A 21,590-nucleotide genomic window follows, 5' to 3' on the forward strand; every position below is an offset into this window, starting at 1 on the left:
TCTCTGCCCTTGTGGGCATTATATTCTGATTCAGGAGACAGACTTCAAACAAGTAATCGCAGGCACAAACACAGAGTTCCAAGCTGTAATAGGGATTCATAAGGAGAAACAGAGGCTTCTAATAGAGTGTATAACTGGGGGCCTAGTTTAACTGGGGACTCAGAGAAAATCCTTGGAGTGACATTCACGATGGAGGATGAGTAGACATTAATCAGCATACGGGATGGGATGGGTGAGGTTAGATTAAAGGAATAGAGGGTATGGGGATGAATATCCCAGAGTGAGAAATAGCTTGGTGTGTTTGAGGACAGAAAGAAGAGCAGTGAGCCTGGTAGGGAGCAGGAGGGAGTCCGATACCAGAGGCACCATAGCATGGGAGCCTCACTGGTTACGGTAAACTATTTGGATAATATCTCAAATGCAAAAGGGGACACTGAAGGACCTTTAGCTGGCAAGTGGTCTGATCAATTTAGAGATTCAGAGAGTCCCTGCTGCTGTATGGAGACTGGGTTAAAGGAAGTGGGGGGACAAGGGCAGAGGTAGGGGGGACAGGGGCTCCCAGGGTGGTCCATAAAAGAGATGATGTTGTGGCTTAGGATAAGGTCAATGAGGAGTTGAAAAGTAGGTCATCTGAGAATTTTAGAAGTCAACTTGATAAGAATTGGTGAAAAATTTACCTTGAGAGCGAGGGGAAGGAAGCTCAGAAATGTCTCCCAGATTTCTGACTTAAGAAACTTTTTGGATTGACGGCTCCCATCACTGAGAGCAGCAGGGGTTGGGGACAAAGGGGAGGTTTGGGGGCCAGATGAAGTGTTCAGTTTGGAACAGGTTGAGGTAGTGGTGAGATGTCTAAGTGGAGATGTCAAGTAGGCAGCTGAATACAAAGCTGTCAATTGCATGTATCTCATTTCTTCCGCAAATCCTGAGAGCCGACAAGCTTCTCTACTGCTTTAGCCATTGTTAGTTATTTCACATCTAATAGGCATCTATGAAGCGATGCACGGTGATTTATATGTCTTTTCTTATTTAAGGCTTGATATGCCATACAATGTTCTTCTCTAACTTCAGTTGAGTGAATTAGGAGTCAGAGAAGTTAAATATCTGAGATAATGCACAGATTTTGGAACTAGGTAAAATCTGCTAAAAATGGGTGAAACAAGGATTCAAACCCAGGGCTTATTCTTGTCTGGATCTAAATCTTCTTATGCCATTTCTGCTGTGACCCTCCCTTCTTTCCCCCTTCACCTATCCTTCTTTCCTCCCTCCCTCTCTTCCTTCCTTCCTTCCTTCCATCTCTCCCTCTCATCTCATCTATCAATCTATCTGTCACCCATCTATCTCTAACATCATCTTAATTATTATCTATCATATGTCTTTATGTAATTTAGTTTTCTGTTTCATCTATCTGTCTGTCTATCTATCTATCTATCTATCTATCTATCTATCTATCTATCTTTCTATCATCTATCTATCTAATCTATCCATCCATCCATCCATCTATCTCCCCAGGAATAAATATATCCCCCCAAACTGAAGGACACTTAAAAGACCATTAATCTAGTCACTATATGGATAAGGAAATTGACACTCAGTGGAGAAAAATTTCTAGCTCAGAGGCACTCATTGCTGGTTAGAATCCCATTTTTCTCACTGCATTTACTCCCACTTTACTTAAGCAACACTTTTCATCACTGTGGCTCCTTAGGGAACGGCTCTGCCAGAAGCTGAAAGAGAATACTGCCAGGCCTCCAGAGGAAGAGTTTGCATCTATTTCCAGCATTTCTCCCCCAGGATGTTTCAAAGTGTGGGGCTCCCCTTTGAAGTCCTGCAGAGTGAAGGTGTCAGCAGGCAGCCTCTTCCAAGAAACCCGCAGTCAGTCTGCTAACACTCAGCTTGTCTCCCCTGCTGCAAGGGGCAAGGCAGAGAATGGGTTTATAACAGGGGACAAAATAATGATCAAAGGAGAACTTAGAGTGAGGGTTCCTGAAAATCCTGTGGGATGGAGTTAGAGGTGGGGAAGGAGGAAGCTGCCGGCCTCAAGGATGCAGCTTCGGCATCTTGCCAGGAGTTAACTCTTTGGGAACTGCTGCTCTGCACAGCTTCACAATGGGAGACAGGAAGCATCAGCTGGGAGGTATTGGAAGAACATTCTCTTTTGACAAGCCCTGCCCATTCCTGACTCACCCCTGCCTTGAACTCACCCCAAACTCAATGATACGAAACGAAGAAAAAAGAAGGAAAAGGAAAGAAGATAAATCCACTGTTCATTTTTAAACTGAGTACTTTTAACCCAGGAGTCAAAATGACAGTGATAAGCTCAATGGTTAGGTTTCTTGGCTGATTACATAGAGCATGTTTATCAAGCACCAGCCAAGTGCGAGGCATCACTGGGGCACCATGTCCTACCACACTGCCCACACAGTGGGTTGTCGCTCCAGGACGTTGCTTCAGACATGTGAGCTCCCCTAGCCATTAAACCACCGATGCCTCTGTCACTGACTCTGGGCTCTTCCTTCGGTCTTGAAGCTGGGCAAGTGCAGACCTTGCAGGCCTAAAGAGCGCAGCCCAACACAGACCCAGTGTGCTAGGGATGAAAAGACAAAAGATTTAATTTCCTCCTTCAAAGAGATGACAGCCTATTGGGATGGAGATCATCGGGACTGACACTATCTCCTGATTGGTGCCGTGATGAGAGATGCATGTTGGAAGAACACAAATGAAAGATCCCTAATCCAGAGTAGGCTTGCTGGGGTGGTCAAAGAGTACTTCCTGGAAGAGGTGTCATCCGAGTGAGTGGTGTGGAATGGGTGGAATTTAGCAAGCAAAGGAAATGGGAAAAAAGCGTGTGCAAACGCAAGGGTTCTTGAGAGTTTATAGCCTGTTCAGGCAACTGCTGTTAGTCCAGCATGACTGGGGCGTAGGACAAGCATTAAGGGAAGCGCTGAGGACCAGGAATGGGGCAGGGTGGTGCTGGAGCTGGTAGAATGTAGACCATAGGAGTTCTGATGACTTGCTTGGAGTTCGGGCTTATCCTGTGCGACAGCATCTCCCTTCCCTCCTCCCTCCCTTTTGGTGATTATATATATTAGCAAACCTACTCCTCAACATCTCAGGGTGCCTGGACTTGATCTAAGGTTCATAGCTCTTTTTCCCATGTCTTCACAAAACCACAGCTGTGAGCAGCATTCACATGAAGAGGCATCTTTCCCTACCCTCCTGTGCCCTCCTTTCCCCCACCTGCCCACGCCTAGGGAGAACCTGCGGCTCACAGAGATGCAGCTGTCCCTGTGCTGTCAGCAGTGACACGCCACCATCCCCCTGTTAGTAGCATAGCTGCTCACGCCAAGCAGATGCCTCCCTCTCAGGAACTGCATGTGAAACAGCCCAGAAACAGCATATTAAGACTCAAAAGATGCAATTTAAATTTCCTGTGGCCGAGGAGATGCCGGTGACATGGTGATTACATATGTCGAGCAAGGGCGGTGCAGCAGGGTGCTCTGTAGTTGAGGACCCCAGGCAGTGGGCAGCAGATGGAGGCGAAGCCCCGGCAAAAGCAGCGTTCGCGGCTGGACCAGGGCTGTGTGCTGCAGGTGCGTGGCACCTGTCCCAGGAGACATTCTTTTCAGAGGGAGGAGGGGCCGAGCCAGCAGTGAGTCCAGAGAGGTTGTTGCTGCTGATGAGGAAGATTAGACTCAGAGAGAAATTCTGACATAAATTCACGGTCACTCTGTTACTTAGTGCCACCGTCAGAACTAGAATTCAAGACACTTAAATGCAAGTCCAGATCCCTCTCATTTGTTCATGGGGCATATTTTGAGAATCTGTGAAGTTCAGGCTCTGTGCAAGGTAACTGGCATTAGAGTAAGAAAAAGAAATCTTCCATCCAGGGGTTTATAGTCTGACTGCATCCTAGAAGCATCCTGGTATTTAATAAAAATACCAAAGCCTGGCCCCGGCTCCAGCGTTTCTGATTTAGGGGTCTTTGGAGGAGCCCAGGTACCAGTGATTTCTAAAGCTCCCCATGGTGTAGCACTGAACCGCCCCAGAGCCGAGCTGTCCACCATGAGGTCGCGGAGCACTTAACGCTGTGGGCCATCTACAGTGTGATGTGACTTGAGACTTAGTGTGAGCAAAATAATTGAAAATATCTCTGGGAAAACTTTTTCTACCAGTTCTATGTTGCCCACATAATAGTTCGGATATGTTGGCTCAATAAAATATATTATTAAAATTACTTCACCTGTTTCTTTTTGCTCTTTAAAAATGTGGCCACTGGAAAATTAAAAATATATGTGAAGCTCACATGGAAATTCTATTGAACAGTGCTCTTCTAGAGGAAAATGAAAAGACATTTACATCTTTCTCCCATGTCTGTACAATCTCTGTCTCTTGTTCACACGTAGAAGAACACAAAGTAGTGCAAAGGGGGTGGTTCCAATCATACCCTGGGCGGTACGTACGACAGTGGTGGAAAGAATATTTGTCCTCCAGTTACACTACCTGGGTCCTAATCCCAGCTTCAGCAGTTACTTGTTGGATGACCTTGGATGAGTTAACTCTCTGTGCCTCTATTTCTCCACCTATAAAACGGGAGAATGAGGCTGTTTACGGTTTTGTTGAGATAATGTTAGCTGTTATTTTTCTTCCCTCTCTGTGTCTCTTCTGTTGAGATTTGTTTCTGTGACCATCTGCCATTGAACTCAAACCTTCCTTGGTCACTTCCAAAATGCATGATTTCTCCCAAGTAATGCAACCCACAAGTTATCAATCCATTTCGTGGTTCGTTGTCATGACTCATAAAATCTAGCCCCTTCCCCTTCTGACTGCTTTTTTTTTTTTAACTTCCAGGGAAAAGAGAAGTTAGATGAATATAAGATGAATCACTGCCCCAGGTGAAGCAGAGATGCCATCTTTGGTTCCTTCCTCCTAAGTTCTTTGCCAGCTTCAATGACACTTTGAGTTGGGGAGATTACCAGTGGAAGCCAAACCGAAGTGTTCAGGCAGGTTTCTTCCTGCATAAGTTTCATTGACTTGTCACTCTTTGGTGGCAGGGATGTCTGGATAACAACATAGCACTGGGCTGAACAGGTAAGTCATTGACCATCTTAGGATGGTGTTTCTTCCACCTTTATGCTGAGGAGCTCAAAGTAGAAGGTAGTCCAGTCCCTTCAAGAGCCCGCACCAGCCACTTTGCTCCATGCTAAAAGAAGTCTTGGCGCCAGCCCTGCCCTCCCAATATTGCCACTTTCTTTAGGAAATCTAAGAATTACAAACAGACATTCTGGTGGGAGTGGGCAGTAGGGATGCGCAGGAATTATTATCTCATCAATATCCTTCTTCAGAAGTTCCAGCCAGGAACTGGGAGGAAGGGGAAGGAGCTTGGAGAGAACTCTCTCTGAGTGCTTCCGGTGGAAGAGGGCATGTTCTGTCTTGTGAATAATGTGTTCAGCATATTCAGAGCTAGTGAGTGCCGGACACCCGGAAGTAAATAATCCACCTTTGAGGATCAGTGGAGCCATTTAAGGAAAGTCCCATGGCCACTCTGCCAACTGTGCTATGGCTAGAGAAGTCTAGAAGAGATGCATTTGAGAGGTGAGTCTAAATATGTGAACATAGGAAAATCACTCATTTCTCTCAGCCTCCCTTTTCTTATCTGTAAAATGGGAGCAATCACCTTAGTTTATAGGGCTCTTATAAAGCTTAGATGAAAAAATAAGCATAAAGGTATCCAGTTAAAGGTTAAAGTGAGTGCTGTAAAGACAAGAGTGCTGACAATTCTGAGCAGGCGGAGAGGTTCATGCAATGGGGACTCAGAGATTCTGGCAGAGAAGGTAGGCTAGACACAATGAATTTATTGCATTTTTGCTGATTTTTAGGTTTTTATCTTAACAGTACAATAGTAATTCATGCTCGCTGTGAAAAATTTGGAGGGAAAACATAAAAAAGAAAATTGAACTAATTTCTAAGTTTATCACTCAGAACCAATGCTTGTCAACATTTTGGGGAAATCTTTATCACCTGTAATTTAGTTTGGTGGAAGAGAAGAGAAAGAAAATTTTTGTCATTTAGTATTACTTGAACACAAGCTTGGCAAGGAGAACGTTTGCGACAGGGTGAGAAAACGTGGCAGAAGATAAAGTTGGAGACAGATCAGATGGGTTCTGTACACAAAGGTAACAAGAGATTTCCCTTCTTTATTATTTTTTTTAAAGGAAAATCATAAAGCTTTAACTTCGTGGGTCCTCTTCCTGCTCTCGCACCTTCTGACCTTTCTCAGTCCTCTCAAACATACTGGCATGATTCGCCATGGGAAAGGCAGGCTCTTTCCTCCCCAAGAGAACAGAGCGCTTGGACTCTTCCCTCCCTCGTGGAATTGTGCTGGAGTGAGTAGTCGTCTCCCATAAAATGAACCGTGGGTCTGTGCTGGATTCTTGTGTGGGTCGTCCACTGGGTTATTAACGACTAGAACACCCTGGGGCCTTCAGGCCCTGAATCCTGCCGTGTGTACAAGCATCTTCTAGAGAAACATTTCTGGCTGCTGGCTTTCTGGAACTGGGGCGTTCTCCCCAACTCATGCATCTTTTATAATAGGCTTTGTTGTATGTGACGTGTGGCTGAGAAATCAGTAGTTTTAGATACGTTTTGATTCCAAAGGTAAGGTAAGGTGATGGAGCAGGAGAGAAAGGGCTGGGTGTGTGTGTGTGAGAGAGAGAGAGAGATAAAGAGAAAGGTTGAATAAGCAATAAACAGAGAAGCATGGGGGATGGAGAGAGAGAAACAGAAAGAAAATCTGAGATGTGTCCTAAGGAATGGATAGGGGAAAGGCAGAAGAGGGAGGGAGAGAGGATGGGAGGCAGAAAAGGATGCTTGAGTGACAGAGTGAGTGCAGGGGAGACAGAGACAGTCATTACTACTTAATGATTAGTACAGGATTTAAATGAAATATTCATGAAAGGAAATTGGAGCTATAGACAAATCCAAACGCCGCTTCCCCCATCCCCACCTCCCCCGCCTACTCAAAGGAGAGTTCTTCGGGGATTCATGCCCTCTATTGTCATTACCTGGGAACAACTGATGGATGTCATGTGAGGGGAAGCTTGTTCCTTTGATGGTATTTGACTCCATTAAAAAACACATCTGCTGACCCGCTCGGGCGATTGGTGAGCTCCTGCGGGAGCGAGGCATTTCAGGGCACGCTCTTGGCACCTTGGAGGCGATCCATATGGCTTCCACCTTCCTGCAAACTCGGTCTGTGGTCAGAGGATCCAAGTGTTTCCTGAACCAGGATCCTCCTCTCTTGCAGGTGACAGGGGAGACGTCCTCTAGGGTGCTGCCTGTGGACATGCCTGCAAAGCCCAGCGCAGGTAAGTAACAGAAGCTCAGTACATCCTGGTGCACTGCCATTTACCATCGGACCAGCCCAGCGCAAACAAGACAGGCGTCTTGTCATGGAAAGTCGCCTCCTCTCTCCACGTCTCAGCTTTCTTTTTGATGCATGTGCACTAGCGCCCAGCCTGCTGGCGGTGCTGCCCGTGGGGAGCTGTCAGAGCAACCCGAGAGTGCTCTCCCGGGGCTTGGCGTGGGACAGAGGACTGTGCTCTCGCCTTCGTTTCCTCCCAGCTCCCTCTCTCCCTTGTCTCTCATCATCAGAGGAGGGAACTCACATCACCACTAGCTCTTGTTCCCTGGGGAGCGATGCCCAAGCAGGTGACTAGGAAGGAGGACCCTTGACTGCCCGCCCCTGCACCTGCAGCAGGTGATGCAGCAGGGGGAGGTCCGCCCTTGGGGACCTCGTGTATGTGCTCTGCTCTTCGCATCCCCTCCACCCCGACAGCAGCCTCCCTGAGGACCGCTTTGTTTTCATGCTGAGGTTATATATAGGCTCAATTATTGCTTTTGCCTGATTTTTTAAAGTAGCACATTTCCTCAGTCCAGATGAGCTCGGAGGTCACTCCTTTTACCATAAAAATAACGTGAGCTGTCAATTTCCCGTTATGATGATGTCCTAAATGGTCCGCTTACCTTCTGACTTTCCTTACATAATCTTTGGATCTCTGTTAACTTTATTTAAAATGGAGATGATACTATTTATTTCCATAGGGCCATCTGAGGGTCAAAGGAGGACTTTCTAAAGTGTCAAATCTATTCAAATGTTAAATATTGTTGTGACAGTGTGTGTTCAAACCTGCCCTAGTCTGAAAGCTCTGGGAAGATAGGAAACACCTTTGTCTTTTCACAGCTGCGTACCCAGGGCCTGTGCAAAATGACAGGCACATAAAAGATGTTCAGCTAATGTTTTCTGTACAAGTGACTGACCTCAGCTCCTCCGAGGTTAATCTTTACTGCCCCATATCTATTCGCATCTCTTTTTTTTAAAAAAAAATATTGGAGCTTGTAGCTGCTGACACCCCCACTCCTGTCCCCTCAACTCACCATTCCCAGTCCCCATCCTAGGTTCTGGGATAGAGTTCATGAATAGTTCAGAGGATAACTTGTCCAGCCGTGCTGGACCACAGGACTTGCAGGAGGCAAATGCAGTGAGACTGGACCACAGAGGCTGAGTTAACACAAATGGAACAGCTGCGCTGCCTTCAGGCCTGGGAGGGTCTCCAAGTTCAGGGGAAAGGTAACAACACAGTGGTCTAAAAATGGCCCTGTATCTACAGAGAGCTGCGTGCGTGACAGGCCAAGGATGGCTGGACCTCCTTGGCTGGACAAAGATGCTTGAGTTTCTAGGCAAAAGCTCAGACAGTTCAATCACTGTTGGCCCATCTTACAAACAGGAGCGGTTTACATTGCCCATGTTACCTTATTTATTCCACCAACCAGCACGTGTATTTCTGTTTAAAGGGCCAGGCATGACTTCCTATAGGTTTTGAGCAGAGTTGATTAATGAAATGATTAATTGTAGGAGAAAATACCCACCCCCCTTTCCCTGTATCACCTTTTCTCTCCAGCCCTTAACACTCTCAAACATGCCACCCATTTTCCTCACTTATCTTGGTTCTGACATGTTTCCCCCCAAATCTGTAAGCTCCATGGGAGCAGAAATATTTTTCCTATTTTTTATTTTTGTTTTTCTTCTGCTATGTACCTGGCATGTGTTAAGCATGCACTAATTATTGTTCGTTTATTTAGTTAAACAACCAGTTTCCTGTGTAAGTGGTGCCTATTCCTTTCCGTAAAACAAAACCAAAAATATATGTAAATGCATTTTCTGTGTGTGATAGAAATGCCTTAGAGTATATTAGCCAATTCCCCGAGTTCTGAAACAGAGCTTAAATAACCATAGGAAGGTTTTTAGTACTTATTTCACTTTGCCTTGGGGGCTTTATTGAATTTACTCATTTAACCTTCGTAATAAGCTTTTTCTGTAGATGAAGGAAATGAAGCACAGAGAGGGTGAGTTATTTGCCCAAAGCCACACAGTAATTAAGGTACGGATCCAACATTTGAACCCAGGCGATCTGGTCTCAGAGCCTGAGGGCTTAACCATTATACTCTGCTGTTTCTGAACATGAATTAGGTGGTTTGCAAAGAGTCAGCGTCTCCATTGCGAAGGCCACATCTTCCATCACAGTGACCCCGTAACCCTGAGGCGGGAGTGCTTCTTGCCGCCCAGACCCCAGGGCAGAGGAGTTATCTAGCTGACATTCCTTCTCCTTCACTGCCAGCTGTTACGAGGTGATGTTATCAAGACTTTCTTCTGAAGTCCTACCGCAGAGATGCTTCTGGTCTGCTGCATCCCAGCGCAAACCAGATCACAAAGACCTTGTTTTATGTCCCAAGGGGATTAACCTTCTAAATCTTTCTAGCAAGCTTCTGGAGAGCTCTGCAAATTGTAGAACAAGCAACACCCTCTGAAGTGTGACCTCTCTCCAGACTGAAGCTGTTGAGAAGACATTCTCTACAGCCTCTGAGGATAGAGGTGCCCTGGTGTCGGCGGGGGGGGGGGCGAGTGGCCGCACCAAGCACTGACATCTGTGTTGCTCGTGGCTCTTCAGCCTGCAGCTGAGATTGTTTTCATGTGCGCTTGGCTAACAGTAACTGTGCATGTGCGTGTGCGTGTGCGTGTGCGTGTGTGTGTGTGTGTGTGTGTGGTCTTAATCGTCATTGCTCTTCTATTGTCATTGTGTTCCAAAAGGGAAGCGATAGGCAAAATCAAATCAGGGTGATAGTTGTGTCTCAGTCATTAGGCACAAAGCCCTGCCCTCCCCCTTGCTGAACCAGAAGAGAATTCTCATCCTGGAGACACATCGGGTGCTAAGCATTCTGTAAATATGAGCTGTTCTGTACTGAGGCGCTGATGTTGACGCTGAAGCTCTCACTATAGTTTGTTGACATGAATTAAAGGTAATAATGTCCATGGGCTTTGTGACAGCCTAGAAGATTTTGCCCTTGCATCTGAGTTTATGGTGGGAGTGGTAGAAGCCTTACTCTCTGTATAGACGATGCAAGTTTATATGAGCCAGCTCACTGTCTCGACCTTACAAACAAAGCCCATTCTCCAGCCAACAACTAAAGCAGCAACTACATGCAATCCAGGTCAAAATATTGACAAGTATGGGAAGACATTTAGTGATCATCAATATTTTTATTAGAACCAAAGATCCATCCTATAGGTAACATTTTAACATTTATTTCATATTGGGTAAGTGCTTCATTGGATTAACTCATTTAATCCTCAAAAGAGGAATGTGAAGCATGGAAATAAAGAATGTGGAAAGCCTTTTTTTAAAAAACACCTTTATTGTAGTATGAGTCCTGTACAGTAAACTACACATATTTCAGATGTAGGATTTGAAGAATTTTGATACATGGAACCACCACCACAATCAAGATAGCTAACATTTCCATCACTCCCCAAGAGGTGCAAATTGTGGAAAGCCTTTAGGACAAACTTCGTCTTCACTCCATCCTGGGGAAGCCAGCCTTGGGAAACCTGTAAGTATTTCCTTTGACTAAAATTCTCACACCTAATTCCTGCTTTCAAACCTCTTAACTCATGAAATACTGCTTCCTCCATGCAGTAGTTCTCATTTCTCCTGAGACATGAGTTTTTCCCCTCATCGATGTCCCAAAGCCACCTGACTGTAACCCTCTGTGCATCGATCCTATTCTGCCAGGCACCGTGGTTTTCTGAGGATGCGTGACGTTCTGTGAGCAAGAGACCTGGAGTCAGATGACGTCGGTTTGACTTTTCCCAGGCTGGCTAGTGGTTTGTTCCTGGAAACACAGTTTACAAAGTTTGTTACTTTGTTTGTAAACACAGCGATGTGAGTGGTGGGCTGAGATCATCTTTGTAAGCTTTATGACACCTTGACTGCCTGGGAGCCAGCGGTCTTGCTTGATGTGAATCGAAGGGATATTTTTAGGAGACAACCAGATGTCCTCTCAGTAGCCAAATAACTCTGGAACATCCCAAGATGTTTCAGATCTTGGAACATTTTGTTTCATCCTTCCCCCAGACTCGGAAGCAGGCTAGTCAGACCCTTAATTGGTGTTGAGTTCTTTGAAGTCAATGAGGAATCATGCATCTTTTTGATAGCTAAGGGGAGATAAGACTGATGGAGGTGCTTTAGTCAGTAAAGAGAAACTACTCTTTTTTGTTTTATATCTACCTTAATGTGACAAAATCCTTGATTATGAGGTCAGAAAGCTCCAAGTCAGAGACGCGAGTGGTACATTCTACACGGGGCAGAATGACAACCCTTGGCCAAGTTCAGTTCTCAAATGCAGACATGCTTGGTGGTTCTGCACTTCTAGAAGGAAGGCTGCCTTTGCAAGGTGACAGAATAATTTCCATGGCAACAGACTGTCTGGTGTCAGAACAGAAATGAAAGCTTCACATGCCAAGTCTGTATTTATGTGATGCTTACCACGCTGCCTCCTACAACGCAGAGGGCTTGATCTCTCAGCAGGCAACGATGCCAACGTAGACACTGTGCCAGTTCTATCAGTATTTCCGCATCTGAAGGTTGAGTGTGCTATTTTTGTCCTGTAAAGGTTTTGGTCGTCTGAACGGAGCTGTCAGAGTCCTTGTAAACAGATCTCGCTGGACCTTCAGAGGGTGACCCGAGGGATGATGAAGGAGACAGCTAGGGCTTGGGTCTTGACCTCCTAAGGAATATGGCATCGTCACCACCTTGCTGCAGGATGAAGGGAGTGGGAAAGTGCAGTCAGAGGACCTGGATGGACCCTTGACTCCAGGAGGCTGGCTAGGCATGGTGGGCCTGAGCAGAGGGGCTGTTCCCCCTGAGTCCTCTGCTTCCTGTTACTACAAGCATCTTCCTGCAGTTGCTAACCTCCGCTCTCACCCTTGGGTCCTAACCTTTGATGCTTCCCAAGACTTTTTCACCATGACCTGTGCATCAGAGACCTCAAACAAAAGACTTTGCTTTTGTCTCCTTTCCTGACGTCAGGCTTCTCCACAAACCACCAGGCCCTATCACACTGCTCAGTAGGACCTAGCCCATTCTGACTCTTCCTGTCTGTGCAACCACAGGCCAAATGCGTGGGGAGAAGGCCAGTCACACCTGCCTCATTCTGTACCTCGGATACTGGGTGTCAAGCAGTGTCTCCAAAAGTCCAGACTTTGTAGCAGTTAGTCAGCAAGATGCCCACAGGGAACAGGTAGATGAGCATTTTTTAAAGTGAATTGGTCGTGATTAAAATATTCTTAACTTGCCTGTAATAGTGGCTGCACATATCTGTGAATATACTTAAAAAAATATTGTTTTTGTTTTTTTCTTTTGGCAATGAGCATCAGAAAGGAGGCTGGTGAGACAGGGCCTAGGAAGGGAGGTGGGGAGTGGAGCCAGGTCAGATTAGGTGTGCGGAGTTCAGGGCAAGAGGCTTGGGTTTTGTCCCAAGTGAGAAGAGAAGCCATCGGAGGGCTCTGAGTTGGCATGGAGTCATTTGTGTATTGAAAGGTTTACTCAGTCGGGCTGCTGCCTGCAAACAGTCTACAGAGGAGCACGGGTGGGAAGAATAAAGTCAGGGAGCGGACAACAGCTGCCATCCAGGGAAGCGTCTGCGAAGCCGGGACCAGGATGGTGGTGGTGAAAGGGAGAGACGTGAAAATGGATGATAATAACTGAGGGAGGATAAAGGTGGCAACAAAAATGTGAATGAATGCCTGGAGAGGACACTAGAGCAAGAGGAAGAGAGAGATCAGATTTCTCTCTGCAATGGGGAGGCCACAGAGTGTATGGAGAGGAGAAACATGGCTGGCTCATCCGACTAGACTCCGTTCTCATGAGATTTTCCAGCCGGTGGTTTAAGGGTTTAAGGGTTTAAGGGTTTAAGGGTTTCTTTTAGGGAAAGACCATTGTTTTGTTCCTATAAAGGAGGTTAATAGACTGTAACACCAGCCTAATTTCCTCGCCCATTTCTCTAGTTTAATATTTACTCAAGGTTAGCATTTATCATGTATCTCAGTGTAGGCTGAGGTATAGGGTGAGGCCATTGGGAAAAAAAAAAATCCCTGAATGTAAACTTTCAATAGTTTAAACCTTGCATGAAAAAACAGGCCAGTCTTTCATAGCGTATCTTGGGGAAAGACAATAAAAAGTCCCCAGGCCTTCCTGGGCCTCTGATTATTACTTCCCTTCCATTTGGGGGAAATTCAGAGTACTAGTAACAACCGTGTGATAATTACAACTCCTGTTTATTGAGCACCCACTGAGTACTAGGATTTTTAGGTTATATTAGGTTTAGTCGCCATTAAAATCCTACAGGTGGGTGTCCCTGTCCTCAACTAACAGATAAGGACGAAGTGGCTCAGTTTGGTGAAGTAACACACCCAAGATCACACAGATGTTGTATTAGTTCCCCAGGGTTGCTGTGATAAATTACCACAAACTGGGTGACTTAAAACCATATGAATTTATTCTCTCAGAGTTCTGGAGGTCAGAAGCCCCAAATCGAGGTGCCAGGTGGGCTGCTTTTGCTCTGGAGGGTCTTCCAGCCTCTGCTGACTCCAGGGTTTGCTTTGGCCGCAGAACTCCAGTCTCTGCTTGTGTCTTCTTTTCTTTCTGTGACTCCTCTCTGTGTCTCTTCTAAGGACACCTGTCAGTGGATGTAAGGCCCATCTAGATGGCCCATGAGGATCTCATCTGGATATTCTTAGTTACAGCTGCAAAGATCCCTTTTTCCAGATAAGGTCACATTCACAGATATGTGAATTAACATTTTTCTGGGAACATATTTTTTGCTGGGGTGAGGGGGCACCATTGAACCCTTTACAGCTGGTTACTTGTAAGTGTCAAGGCCTTCCCCTATACGACAGAGCCTTTTTCACACTAAATTTGCATCATAAAAGAAATAGATGTGCTTTTACAGCCTCGATCATTATTATAGTCCATTTTCACTGACTCTGGCCAAAAAGCCAAAGGAGTTTTTTTTTTTTTAATCTAAAATAAACTTAGCAGCATAATACAGTAAAAGTTACTAATAATAGGTTTCACAAGGTGGGGAAGCCTTCAAAACGATGACAGGTATTTTAAGAACATTCTGGTGTTAAAAGATGCCGGTCTTGCTAACTCTAATTATAAAGGAGGGTAAACAATGTCAAAATACATCTTGGGAGTTTTCAATGCAATAAAAAGTAAGCGTTAACAACCAAATAGCACCTGACATTCGGACAGATTGATGGTACAGTTTTTTCTTTCCTTTTTTTTTTTTTTCCCGATGTTAATTAAAAGTTAGTCATACCATTAGAACGTTAGGCCAAATTTTTAATCCTTAACAGCTTCCCAGCCTCTCCCCTCATTCGTGTTAAATCTTAAATCTAAAGAAAACCCACAGCCACTGGGCCTGTGCATCACAGAGTGAGGGAGAAAATGCAAATGAGTCACTTTCTAACGAGGTGGGGGCAGCCAAGCAAACCAGATGCTCTTGGTTGAGGGGAATTCCAGGCAGTCGACGGCATCAAGCTAGCAGGATCACTTTGTCTGTAGTTTCAGGGGTAATCTTAGGACGGTTGATTAGCTGGCCATTAGTTGCTCGCTCTGCAGGGCTTCCCTCTCTCTCAGGAATGTGAATGGGTCTGTCCTGGATGATGGATGAGGCTGCAGTTTCCAGGCAAGGAAGGAAGAACTACCCTCCTCCCCTCCCTTCCATGGCAAGGCTGTTGGCGCCCCCAGCTCCCAGGTAGTGTTGGAAAGAGAAAGGAAGAGAAGGCACTGAGCACAGCTAAGAGGAACCAGAACTCTTCACCTGAGTGACCTCCGAACTCAATGGTCTAAATATGGTCCTAATGGGAAAAAAATACTTGCATGTGTGTGTGTGTGTGTATAGACACATACATATATATACACATACATACACAGATGGACAGATATGATATGTATTGTCATAAAATTTGTTAGAGGACAAGAGGATATTTGGAAAATGTGAGAAAAAAACTAGAAAGAAATATGATTCTTTGACCAATATTACAGTATACTTTTTAAAATGTAACATTATAATCATCTTTTTAAAAATTATGTTGCATAATCCTAAGATATCATTTAAACTGCTCTCCACAATTCTGCAGAGGAGTTTTGCTACAGTTTAACCTACTTCAGCATGGTGTGTTGGTTTTCTGCATTGCTTGCTCTTTGTTCTTTAAAGTAATGCTGGCAAGATCATCTTTGTCCCTAAAGCCTTAAAAATAATCTATCTATCTATCTATCTATCTATCTATCTATCTATCTATCTATCATCTCTATCATGGACGATGAATGTCGCCTGCCATATCAGTAAACAATGGTTGCTTCCTGCATTAAGTCAACAGCCACTGCAGCTGCCCCCAGCTGTGCACCCTGAGGGGATTCAGGACTGAGAAAAGCAAGATATGGGCCCTAGATAGATAAGGTGCATATCAAAGGAATGATTTCAATGAGCCCAGACTTCTGCATCTTTCCTTAGTTGGAAAAGCACTAAATTTTTAAACTTGAGATTATCTGGTTTTCTTTAATTAACAGTAATCTTTTGATGTTCTGACTACCCATTTTGTTTTGTTTTTGCAAAAACTGTTACATGTCCTGGCTCCCCACTTCCTTCTTTGGAGCAGTCCCTCAGAGTTATTTGAGAGGCTGCCTCCTGGGCTTAAGTCCTCAGCAAGTCTGCTGAATAAAACATAATTCTCAGCTTTCAGGTTGTGCATTTTTTTTCACTCAACACTATCATCTATTCATCCATCCATCTATTCATTATCTATCTATCTATCTATCTATCTATCTATCTATCTATCTATCTATCTATCATGTATCTATTTTTCTAAAGTAGATTGCCAGGTCAGAGCAGGCAAATTGACCTCATAGGACCAGTTGGGTAGAGCCGGATCTCCATCCATCCTTCTTTCTCTTGCTCTCCTTTTCTCTTGCTCGTTTCTTCCTTCTCACCCTGTTCTCTTCTTCCTTCCTTTATTCCCCACTTTACAAATTACTGATACAATAATCGCTCTCCAATAATGTTAGCTGTTAGAAACTTCTAAGGGATGAATATGAAAATCATAAGAAGGTTGTATTTTTCTGTATCAACACCCAAGGACAAATGCATACAAATGGTGCCAAGAGTCTTAGAGTTCGGTGTTGTTCTGTGCTATCTTTTCTTTTTTGAGATGTGGAAAGTGAAGATAAGGAGTAAGGAAGTGTTTCTCCGGGCGCCCCTGGGCCTGGACCCACAACCCCAGCCCCATATCTTCCTTTTCCCAGGGCTGCTTCTATCCTAGGCACTGTTACAAAACAGAAACAGACTCACAGACATAGAAGACAAACCTGTGGTTACCAGGGGGGAAATGGGGTGAGGAGGGATAAAGTAGATGTTCAGGGTTTGTAGATACTGACTACTATATATAAAATAGATAAATAGCAAGGTCCCACTGTAGAGCACAGGGAACTATATTCAGTGCCTTGTAATAGCCTATAATGAAAAAGAATATGAAAAAGAATATATATATTAATCACTATGCTGTACACCAGAAATTTACACAACATTGTAAATCAACTGTAAGTCAATAAAAAAAGAAAATATATGAACATATTAAAACACACAAGCAACAGCCATATCCTGTCACCATGAATTCATAAAGGACATTTTAACACCCCCCAAAAAGTAAATATATTTAACTTAATGAAAAATTAACTTCACCGAACGTATTTTTCTCATTTTGTTGCAGAAGAAGGAATGCTTGATCATGAGCTAGCATTTAAAAGCCGTTAGTTCTGCCCATAGGTATCCTGTGCCCAGAAGAGGGGCTCGAATGGTTTCCTAGTGGTTTGGAGATAGTAGTAATATTAGCTAATAACTTTTGAATTCTTTTCACATGCTAGGTGCTGTGCCAAAAGCTCTTCATTCACAATTGAGTTGAATTCTCCCAGCAACCCCATAAGCTGGGTGCACGGGCTTGTCACTAGACCTTTTTACTTGCAGAGAAACGGAGACTTTAAGAGGTGTAGCAGATTCCCAAAGACATAGCTGATACGTGGGAGAACAAGACTCGGGCTGAAATTCAAGTAAGAACCAATCCTACTGACCAAGAGAAGGATTTGAACTTGGCTTTGCTGAGTGCAGCGAAAGGATAGAAATACACGTTCTGCCATTGTGTTGCTGCTGTAGCTTTTGGTAGATTGGGGACAGACCATATATTTCTTTTGCATTCTGCTAGCAAGGACACCTCTTGCTTAGCCTTTCCAGTGTCCACTCCCCCTACTTCTAGTAATAGAACTGTCATTTCTCCCTGGGAACTACCTCATCTCACTGACTATAGTTTTGGTGGGACCATCACGTATGGTGACCCACTCTCCCCTGGCCAAAGAGTAGGCAGGTGACGTGAATGAGGCCAGTAGGAGTCTTGCCACAGAGTCTGACTCCTGAGCAGAGTAACACCATCACTGAAAACAGAGGTGGAACATCCTGATACCAGAGCCCACCCTGAAGAAGAGGCTGTTTGCTAGTGTTACTTCTTGGATTCAAGGAGGTGCTTTGATCCGGCCTGTTCTTTTTTAGTTCTTTTTTTTTTTTTTCTCACAAGTTAATCCTTCTAGTAAGTGTCTTTTGGGGCTTAAATTACCCAGAGTCTATCTCTGTTGCTTGCAGCTGGGTGGTAGAGCCTGGAGATTGGAAATCTAGACTCTTAAATCAAACAAACCTCTGTTCTTATCCCAATTCTGCTGTGTACTCAGTATGTGACGTTGGAAAAGCTGCTTACCCTTGCCAAGTATGTTTTCTTACTTATGAAAGAGGGATAATAGGGGTACGGAAAAAAATGAGCCACTGCATGTGACTTGCTTAGCAGAGCGATTTTCTTACCAATTCCTTAACAAATGTTCGCTGCTCTGATTTGCCTTGGCAAACTGAAGAGAATTATGTTCTCCCCACCTCAAGCTGGGACCAGATAGTTTGTACCATATTAAGTTTAGATAGATATCAGGAAAAATATTACAAGAATGGAATTTTACAAAATCAGAACTAAGGCTTGACTGAAAACATACCAAAGCAGAAGAATATGGAGGATTTATTGGGTCAGAGGTTTTTTAGACTTCAGAGTATTAAGAATCCATACAAAAACATATGACCCAGTGTCTTGATTTCAAATATTTAAAAGGTTCGATTCCCATTTTACAGTTGAAGTAAATGCTGACTTTTCATTCAGTGAATATGAATCAAGTACCTATTGTGAGTCTGGCATCATGCTAGGTTCCTGGGACAAAGAGGAGAAAGACAGAGCCAGGAGTGGAATCGGGGCTGCACCCAGAATCACAAGGTGCATGGATGCTATAAACATACATGAATATTGGCATGACTACTGGATGGGCAGTCAGGAAATCTGATTTCTAGTTTTGGATCTGGTACTAATGACTACTTAGGGTAACGCTAAGCCCCAGGAACAAGCAAAATCCCCAGCTTTTCAGCGATTTAGCAAAAAGTAATTCCTTTGCTCACAGGACTGTTCAGTAGGGGTATTCCTGGTTAAGGGTGGATGTTTTCCATTTGATGATTTGGTGATGCAGGTCTCTTTTCCATCTTGTGGAATCATCATCCTCCAGGGCCTCAAGAAACTGTGTCTAGTCAGGAGATGGGAGGGAGACTGGAAAAAACTTGGCTGCTTCTCAACCTGAGATGGTCATGGTGTCTGCAAAGCCAGGCAGTGACACTTCTGGCTTTCCCACCCAGTCCAATGATGTGATCACGTGGACTCATTTGGATGCAGAGGCGATGAGAAATGTGCTGCACCTTTCCAGAAACAACTCTACCATACCAAGGCAAGCAGAAACCATTGCTGAAGACCCATCAGTCTCTGCCCCTCTGAAGACGGAAGACTCTGGGCTTCAGTTCCTTGATATTAAAATAAATGGCTTTGACCTCCAGATGACACATTCTATGGTTCTAGAAGTCTCTGAAAATTAAGAGATGGTGAGTCTTTACCTGATTCACCAGATTTAATATTCCACTTATCCATCAACCTATACACACACACACACACATGCACACATGCAGAGTTGAAAACAGAGGGAGTACTGGATCATTATACTATCTTGGTAATTCTTTGTAGCCTTTATCTAGAAATACTCTACATATCTTAATTTACTGCCACACACGCCATACCTTGAAAGGTAAATGTTTTATATTTATATATATATTTGTGTGTGTCAGGGGATGCGTAAAGTTCAACTTCTCTAAGGGAATCTGGCTTTATTCATCTTGAGTAGCAAAAGATACATTGGCTCTCATTGAAACTGTAAGCTTTAATTCTGAGGTTAATTTTTTTTCTTTCTTCCCCTTCTCATTCTCTTTCTCATCCTCTTGTTTCTCCTCTTCTTCTCCTTTTTCATTTTCTTGAGTAGCTGAAGGGACACCTAAATGAATTGACTTAGTGAAGATTAGTTCATACAATTTAAATCAGGAGACAGGAAATTTAAGTGTGGGTCTATGCATATGCAAATTGGAATGGGCTTCATACCATGTCAAATATCTAGCAAGAAAATTAAAGGGAAATTAAATCTTACTTCCAGTGTTTCCCTACGTTTGAACTTGGGTGAACTGGAACTGAGCCTTTTGATATTTAAGTGTTGTCTCTGCTAAGTGGACTTGACCTCTTTATCCTGCCAATATTTTTCAACCAGAGTTTGTATAAACATTGCACTTGTCCCATGTGTTAATTCAAATCAAACTTGAACACAAGATGGTGACGGCAAGCATTCACGTTCTCTTTGTTAGCTGTTTCAATCAATCACTGGCCAAAAGTTTGGAAATAGAGCTGACAGTACTACCTCTGAGACCTTCTATCACACTGTCTATTAACTAGGGTTTTTTTAAATTGAAATATAGTTGATTTACAATGTTGTGTTAATTTCAGGCGTAAAGCATAGTGATTCAGTTATGCATATACATTCTTTTTCATATTCTTTTTCATTATAGGTTATTAAAAGATATTGAATGTAGTTCCCTGTGCTGTACGTCAGGACCTTATTGTTTAGCTATTCTGTACGTAGTCGTTTGTATCTGCTTATCCCCAACTTCTAATTTATCCCTCCCCCCTTTCCCCTTTGGTAACCATAAGTTTGCTTTCTATGTGTGAATCTGTTTCTGTTTTGTAAATAAGTTTATTTGTCTCATTTTTTCAGACTCCACATATAAGTGACATCATATGATATTTGTCTTTCTCTGACTCACTTCACTTAGTATGATCATCTCTAGGACCCTTCATGTTGCTGCAGATGGCTTTATTTCATTCTTTTGTGCAGTAGAGTACTACTAGGATTGTTTTAAATAATAATGTACATGGCTTGGTAGAAATCTGCAAACCAATTCCCTTTCCCTCCCACAGCCGTGACTACTAGGTGTAAGACTGTAGGCACGAGACAATTAAGCAGTGATTGGTCAGTTCTCTTTCCAATGGTGGAGACAGATATGTAAAAGTAATGTGTAGAGAAGTAATCTCCAAGATCTCATTGCATGGAAGTCACAAAGCCAGGACTGCACCTTGAGACAAAAATGATGGTGAAGAGGCGACCGTTGGCAGGCAGAGGGGCAGTGAGCACAAGGCCCTGCAGTAGTTGGAATCACAAAACATAAACATCTCATCTTGGGAAAGCTTCTGCATCCACTTCATCCATTGCTCTCATTTAACGGAGGGGGCGGCTGAGGTCTGTCAAGGGGCAGGTCAGCCTCTAGACACTAGAATTCAGGTCTCCTGGCCCCCAAGGCAGCCCATGCGCCATTATTCCAGGATCAGTTCATGACACTGGAGGTGAGAGGCTCTTCCAAATTCTAGGTTGTATTTGCTAGTTCTTTGCTTTCTTTTAAACAAATTATGATAGTGTGGGTTTTGGTCTAAAATGATCTATATCCCTGCTCAGGTATTGGTTTCTTTCCTAGGACAGAATTGTCTGTTTATTCAGTTTTTACTGAGTACTTCTTGGTCTCACATCCTGGACCTGGGGTGGGAGACAGGGTTCTAGCCTGGAGGTGACAGAGGCGACGTTACTGCTTGCTAGATGTTTGGTCATGGGAGAATCACTTAATTTCTCTTTTTCTTTTCCTTCTCCCCCCTCTGAAACAGGGCTCATGTGAATGCTTATCTGATAGAGTTGTTATAATAG

At 43.9% G+C, this 21,590-nt stretch overlaps 1 long non-coding RNA gene across 2 annotated transcripts in view; it reads left to right on the forward strand.

The window, feature by feature from the left end:
- Window positions 1-21,590, forward strand: part of LOC123613561 (uncharacterized) — a 52,928-nt gene that overhangs the window by 15,862 nt on the left and 15,476 nt on the right. The window contains exons 2-5 of one of the 2 annotated variants that reach the window (XR_012502194.1): window positions 4,849-5,088; window positions 6,213-6,383; window positions 7,304-10,944; window positions 11,127-11,218. This is a non-coding gene — a long non-coding RNA (uncharacterized LOC123613561). The remainder of the gene's footprint in view (window positions 1-4,848; window positions 5,089-6,212; window positions 6,384-7,303; window positions 10,945-11,126; window positions 11,219-21,590) is intronic. The other variant, XR_006720928.2, reaches the window with a different exon arrangement.

This window comes from Camelus bactrianus, chromosome 25 (assembly GCF_048773025.1).
Source record: "Camelus bactrianus isolate YW-2024 breed Bactrian camel chromosome 25, ASM4877302v1, whole genome shotgun sequence".
Classification (NCBI taxonomy): domain Eukaryota; kingdom Metazoa; phylum Chordata; class Mammalia; order Artiodactyla; family Camelidae; genus Camelus; species Camelus bactrianus.